The following is a 7,490-nucleotide window of genomic DNA, read 5'->3' as shown; positions in this document are numbered from 1 at the left end:
TCGAAATAAATAACTGAATTCGAATAACTTGGTCTCCGTGGTTTTAGGTACAGATGTACCATCTATTGGTGAAATATGAAAATTTGTGCCGGACTGAGACTCGAACCCCGAGCCCCCCCTTATCGCAAGCGGCTGCCTTAACCATTAGGCTATCCGTGCATGACTCCCGAACCGACCCAACATTATTAACATTCCACATCTCTATTCTTCATGTTTACATAATTTTTTCTCAGCACAGTCACCCTGGCGACGAACACGTTTTCCGAATGAGAAACCACGTTATTGATATCGTGAGTGGAGTATGTTTGGATGTGTTGACGGAGCAAAAACCTCACCTCTGCTTGCACCGCTTCATCACTACCAAAGTGAAGTCCTCAGAGAGATGAACATCGGATGGGGCCAGGTTGGGACTGTATGGAGGACGATCGATGACAGGGTACACAAGGCGCAGGATTGTTGCAAATGTCGCAGCGCTCGCGTGTGGCCTGGTATTGTCCTGTTGAAGACGAATGTGCTCGATATGCGGACGAAACTTTCTGCTGTTTCTCAAGCATTGACATAGCTACGTTACATTCCGCCATATTACACGCTACAGTTCGAAGCCCACTAGATGGAGAGGGCTGCAAACACATTGATATGAGGGACAAAGATGTAAAATCTCAATAACACTTGTATTATTTAGAAACCCTTAAGACTTTTCACATAAAAAATTGGAAAGCATTACTTTTCAGCATGGCCACGAACTGTATGTGATCTATTGTATTACACATCCTTATACAATAGTGGCCATTAAAATTGCTACACCACGAAGATGATGTTCTACAGACGCGAAATTTAACCGACAGGAACAAGATGCAAATGATTAGCTTTTCAGAGCATTCACACAAGGTTGGCACCGGTGGCGACACCTACAACGTGTTGACATGAGGAAGGTTTCCAACAGATTCCTCATACACAAACAGCAGTTCACCGTCGTTGCCTGGTGAAGCGTTGTGATGCCTCGAGTAAGGAGGAGAAATGCGTACCATCACGTTTCCGACTTTGATAAAGGTCGGATTGTAGCCTATCGTCATTGTTGTTTGCCGTATCGCGACATTGCTGCTCGTGTTGGTCGAGATCCAATGACTGCTAGCAGAATATGGAATCGGTTGGTTCAGGAGGATAATACGGACCGACGTGCTGGATCCCAACGGCCTCGTATCACTAGCAGTCGAGATGACAGATATCTTATCCGCATGGCTGTACCGGATCGTGCAGCCACGTCTCGATCTATGAGTCAACACATGGGGACTTTTGCAAGACAACAACCATCTGCACGAACAGTTCGACGACGTTTGCAGCAGCATGGACTATCAGCTCGAAGGCCATGGCTGCGGTTACCCTTGACGCTGCATCACAGACAGGAGCGCCTGCGATGGTGTACTCAACGACGAACCTGGGTGCACGAAGGACAAAACGTCATTTTTTCGTATTAATCCGGGTTCTGTTTACAGCATCACGATGGTCTCATCCGTGTTTGGCGACATCGCGGTGAACGCACATTGGAAGCGTGTATTCGTCATCGCCATAATGGCGTATCACCCGGCGTGATGGTATGGGGTGCCATTGGTTACACGTCTCGGTCACCTCTTGTTCACACTGACGGCACTTTGAACAGTGGACGTAACATTTCAGATGTGTTACGACCCGTGGCTCTACCCTTCATTCGATCCCTGCGAAACCCTACATTTCAGCAGGATAATGCACGACCGCATGTTGCAGGTCCTGTACGGGGCTTTCTGGATACAGAGAAACGTTCGACTGCTGCCCTGGCCAGCACATTCTCCAGATCTCTCACTAATTGAAAACGTCTGGATAATGGTGGTCGAGCAACTGGCTCGTCAGAATACGCCTGTCACTACTCTTGATCAACTGTGGTATCGTGTTGAAGCTGCATGGGCAGCTGTACCTGTAAACGCCATCCAAGCTGTGTTTGACTCAATGCCCAGACGTATCAAGGCCGTGGCTGATCTGGCTACTGATTTCTCAGGATCTATGCACACAAATTGCGTGAAATTGTTATCAATTGTCAGTTCTAGTATAATATATTTGTCCAATGAATACCCGTTTATCATCTGTATTTCTTCTTGGTGTAACAATTTTAATGGCCAGTTGTGTATATCTGTGTAAGGAACAATAGACCTTTCGAGTTCCGGTGGATATCGCCCCTCTTCTGCAGGCTTGGTAACATAGCGGCAGGCGGGAATGACGCACTCCATTCCAGTCCGTGACCGAAGTCGAGGACCCATCGCTCGAGAGCGGGGTGTGGCTCCGGCCCAGCGCTGTGGCATTCCGCGCCGCAGCGGCGGTGATATTGCCGCTCGCGCCGCGCGGATGACATTAAACGTCGTTGTCGCGTGATTATACCGCCAGCCGATAATCCCGGTCGGCCAGGGGGGGGGGGGGGTGGGGATGTGTTCCGATCATGGCGCTCGCACGCAGGCACGCGCGCGCACGCACCACGCACCGGCGCTTCCCCGGCGCTGCCGGCCTTATCAGCTGCGACGCAACCGCGCCGGCCGTCGGGCCCTTATCGGCGCGCGCTGGCTCGCCGCTGCCGCATTGCCTTCCGCTGGCTGCACACCGAGCCACGTAGGCCGGCGCGCGCGCCGCCTCGCATTATGTAAACCGCTTGTTCGCCGGACGCGCTGGATCATGAGATTAAAACTCCGCCAGCCAGAACGGAGTCATTAGACGCCCTACCGCAGCAGCCACGCGCGCGCGCTCCGGAGGTTTTCCAACCCCTGCTCCCCCCCCCCCCCCCCCCCAAGCCACACAATCGCAGCCACCTACCCTTCAAGCTGTTCCTTCTCGCCCGCGCCCCATCTCCACATTGTATAGCAGTCCGTAACGCCGTGATATGTGCGCTCTGACTTGTCGTTCGACGCCTTTCTTCTTATTTTTTACCTCCTCTCCCAGCGATGTCTATGAATAACTGTCGCTCGATTTACAGCGAAGGGCGCGGTCGAGACGAGGGAGTGTCATCCTCGGTTTTCTGTTCAGGGAGTCAACCGTTCTCCTACGTCAAAAAGAATTTATGTAGTCCGTGCTCCGTGGTGTAAAAAAATGTAGCTGTCTATATGTAAATGCAGATTACGTCATCGAAATTCACTCTCAAACACTGTACTTTAGCTGCGTGTACTCTTGCTAGAAAATATGACAGTTCAGCAAGTAGTAAATGCTGAATACCAGTTTATAGCACGTTTAGCCCATGTAAGGAAAATCGTGTACTCTGTGAGTCAAAATTTTAAGGCATATTTTTCCGGAGGATGCAGGCAATTTCACAATCCTACAAATTTTCTAAGACTGTACATGCTAAGGTAACATTTATTTGCCGGCCGCGGTGGTCTAGCGGTTCTAGGCGCTCAGTCCGGAACCGCGCGACTGCTACGGTCGCAGGTTCGAATCCTGCCTAGGACATGGATGTTTGTGATGTCCTTAGGTTAGTTAGGTTTAAGTAGTTCTAAGTTCTATGATACTGATGACCACAGATGTTAAGTCCCATAGTGCTCAGAGCCATTTGAACCATTTTTTGAACATTTATTTAAAAATTTTATGTAATTTACGTGAGAAATAAACAAGTAAGCTGCAAGGAACGCCGTAAGAAAGGGATTAGGATGTGTCTTCGGACGAAAAAAAATGAATCTTTTATGAATCTTTCTCTCCGCATTGGAACGTATCGTTACACAGGGTGTATCTTATTAAGGGGGCTAGGACGTCTAACGGGCCGACTTGGAGCAGGAGAGGCATCACACGAGATTTTAATTTCCAGTGTCTATACTTTTACAAATAAATTCATATAACTTTGTCAGCATCACCAAGAAGGATTCACGCTCATTGCAGTGGAAGTTCGAAAACATAACAAAAAATTTTCTTTTTTACGTGCGAAATTTCATTATTTTTTCACTTACTAATGGCTGCATTTGTTGCTATAGGTACACTTTTCTTCATAAGTTAGAGAGATTCTTCGATTAATTTTGCACAGCATACATACCATACTTACAAGTGTATGAAACGCTAGAATTTATTTAATTTATGAAAAAACAAATGAGCTGTTGTATTTTAAACTTCATGTTTAGAAAAAACACAAATTTTGTAGTTAATTACCTCAATTTTTACCACATTTTTTAATAGATTTGGAAAATTCTAGAGTTTCATACACTTTTAAGTATAGTTTGTATGCTGTGCAAAATTCATCGAAGAATCCCTCTTACTTATGAAGAAAAGTGTACCTATAGCAACAAATGCTGCCATTAGTAAGTGAAAAAAATGATGAAATTTCACATGTAAAAAAAAATAGTTCGTTATGTTTTCGAACTTCCACTGCTATGAGTGTGAATTCTGAATCCTTCCTGGTCATGCTGACAAAGTTTTATGAATTATTTGTAAAATTATAGACAGAGCAAATTAAAATGTCCTGTGGTGCCTCTCCTGCTCCAAGACAGCCCGTTTGACGTCCTACCACCCTTAACACACCAGAAGCAACCTAGATGAAGCTGAGACAAGAAATTTAATGTAAGACACAGGGGGTTGCAGATGCCGGGAAATACCCCAAAAATGGATGAGAAATTTTGAACATGGCATGGGTGGGTGTGTTGTCCTTAGCGTAAGTTAGTTTAAGTTAGACTAAGTACTGTGTAGCCTTAGAGACCGATGACCTCAGCAGTTTGGTCCCATAAGACCTTACCAAAAATTTCCAATATTTTTGTTGAACATGTGACTTCAGCAGACGAGATACCTCGCTGCACGTGCAGCGGTTCGGCTTGGGTGTGAAGGGATGACTCAGTTATGTACTACTTCCATTCTAGCAAACGGTGCCAATTTCGAACACCTTTTGTAAATCTGATCCGTTGTAAATGTAGAAGTTACAAAATTATAGTCCTCCCTTAACCAAGTATAATCTGTTCTTAGTGTTTTTTTCTTTCCTTTTGTCCCTTCCTTTTTTTAACAAACATTATTTAGTAAAGAAAACGTTGGTCACTTGCTTGTAATGAGGGGGCCGAAAGCTTATACTCATCTGCTTCTGGTGTAACACAATAGGTTTTTTGTTATGTACTTCGCAGTATATCAGCAGATACAGCGAGACCAGTAAACGATAAAACCTACCTCGCTGTAAACAAATTCTTGTCTAACACAACGAAAAAAATACGGCTTGCCAGACGCAAGACTCGAATTACAAGCTCCACGCGCTAAAGTGTATGTGCTTCCAGAGCCGCTGTGATGTGAACGCTTGACTTGGGTTGGGATGATCAATGACCAAGTGCGACAGACCGACAGGCTCAACCGCTGCACGTGCGGCGAGGTAAGTCATCTCGTGGCGTCACTTGCTCTGCAACTGTAGTCCACTTTGGGAGTTTTTCCAGACATTTGCGGCCCCATGTGTCTTGTATAAAATTATTTGTCTCAGCGTGATCTCGGAGGTTTTTAAACGTTAGTAAGTATCGCCCTCTACGAAAATACCTGATTCGAAACAGATCTAAATTTTCATACGGGTTGAAGCACGGTACAACAACAAAGAAGTGGCCACCAAATCTACCTACTGTGCATGTGTCAGTCGCTAATGATCAGTCATGCATATCGCGGAAAGAATGTAATAATGGGACAATTAGACAGTACTGCACGTCCAATTGAACACAAGAACGGCCTGAATATTGTCAGTGGTGATTGCATTGTGTTGTGATGATCTTTCAACTGGTCATATATATTATATATATGTTGTGTGACTAAAGGATAGGAGAATAAGTACTGTACGACTGAGACGAAATTATACAGTAACAACACATTTAATTAGAGATCATACTTAGAAATTTGATAAATATTGTCATCCGCAGTTGAATGGTACACAATGAGAGTAATACAGTTCGGTATCTGGGATATTTTGAATATGTGAGACAATACGAAGTATTACTTGCCCATAAACTTATGAAATGTGGGCAAAATTTTGTGAATGTCATCAGTATCTGCACGGGTTTTATAGAGCTCACAGACCTTCAGCAACAAAAGCTAAACATTCTAACGTAGTGGGATCGAGTCATTTGAAGCAATCGTTTGACCAATCTACGTGTGACTTTTGATAGTTATAGATTTAACGATGAGAGAATGTAACATACCACAGTACACTACACCGCCCCCCACCTCACTCCCACCTCTTTGCTTGTCAACGTACGTCCCCATGGCACTCATCGGGCTCGTGAAATGCAATGATTGTATGTCGTTTTTGGCTGGGAGACACCGGGTATGGGACTGTTCGGCTGCTTGGTGGGAGTCTTTCTATTTAACACCACTTGACCGACTTGCGCATCTTTGTGTTGAAGGTAAGATGAAATTATTAGGACAGCACACACGTCCCCACTCGCCGAAAAAAGAAAATCTTCGACCCTGCCGGGAATCAAGCACGATGCCGCGTGATCTAGAGGCAGCAACGTAAGCAGACCGCCAGCAGAGGGCCACACAGGAGTGATATTTGCGCTACAGAAATAAAAGAAAAATAAAGATCGGGATTACGCTCCGTCGACGAGGAGGTCATTAGAGACGGATAACAAACTCCGACTAGGGAAGGAAATTGCTGTGTCTTCTTTTAAGAGATTTGCCGCTAAATTTATCTTACACAATTTAGGGAAACGACGAAAAAGCATAATTTGGGTCGTTGGTGTTGAAATGCTGCACCATTTTACTCAGTAATTATATGTAAAACTTTTGTCGAATTAATACTGGCTGCTTCATGTCTCTTCCAGCGATAAGAAATTAGAAAGACATTTACTGGTGGAAAACACCTTTATTGTTGCTCTATATGTTCTTCCAGTTCCAGCAACGCTCAATACAGGATGCTCAGAAACAGTCTGAAAATCCTGTAAGCATGTTGCAGGCTAGGTTGTGCTTAAAACTAATTGCTACGAAAAACGTTCGATGCGTTGAGCTTTTTCCAAGTTAATTAGCGTTGAAGTTAGCCAATCTGGTCGTAGCGTGCGCAGATTCAAGCGCCCCACCAGAGACAGTGAAACTAAACGTTACTTCGTTTGGATTCCTAAAACAGAACAAGAGAGCGATACAAGAATTGGACATGGAACGATATAAGGATGGAACCGGAGGCAAAGGCTGAGCAGTCTCCTGCACTATTATTTACGCTATGAGAACAACTGACAGTAATTGTATGTGTCGGGGCGCTTGAATTTGCAAGCACAGCCGGAACTGCATAGCGTATCGAATTTTTGTCTGGGGAATTATTTTTCAACACAGCCTACTCTGCGACAGGCGTCCAAGCTTTTCAGACTGTTGCTGTCCATCTGCATATTTTTCAGACCTTCGTAAGATGTGACCGCAGTAATATAAAAACCTCTTACTTAATCTATTGGTAACCATTGTGTTAATTGAAGGCGCAGGGGTAGAAAGAGGAAAGGGAAGGAACCGATGATACCAGCTCCATCGGTACTTCATGCATAATCGGCTGGGAC

Source organism: Schistocerca nitens, chromosome 4 (assembly GCF_023898315.1).
Source record: "Schistocerca nitens isolate TAMUIC-IGC-003100 chromosome 4, iqSchNite1.1, whole genome shotgun sequence".
Taxonomy (NCBI): Eukaryota; Metazoa; Arthropoda; class Insecta; order Orthoptera; family Acrididae; genus Schistocerca; species Schistocerca nitens.
The sequence above is the reverse complement of the archived record's forward strand: the minus strand, read 5'-3'. Positions refer to the sequence as shown.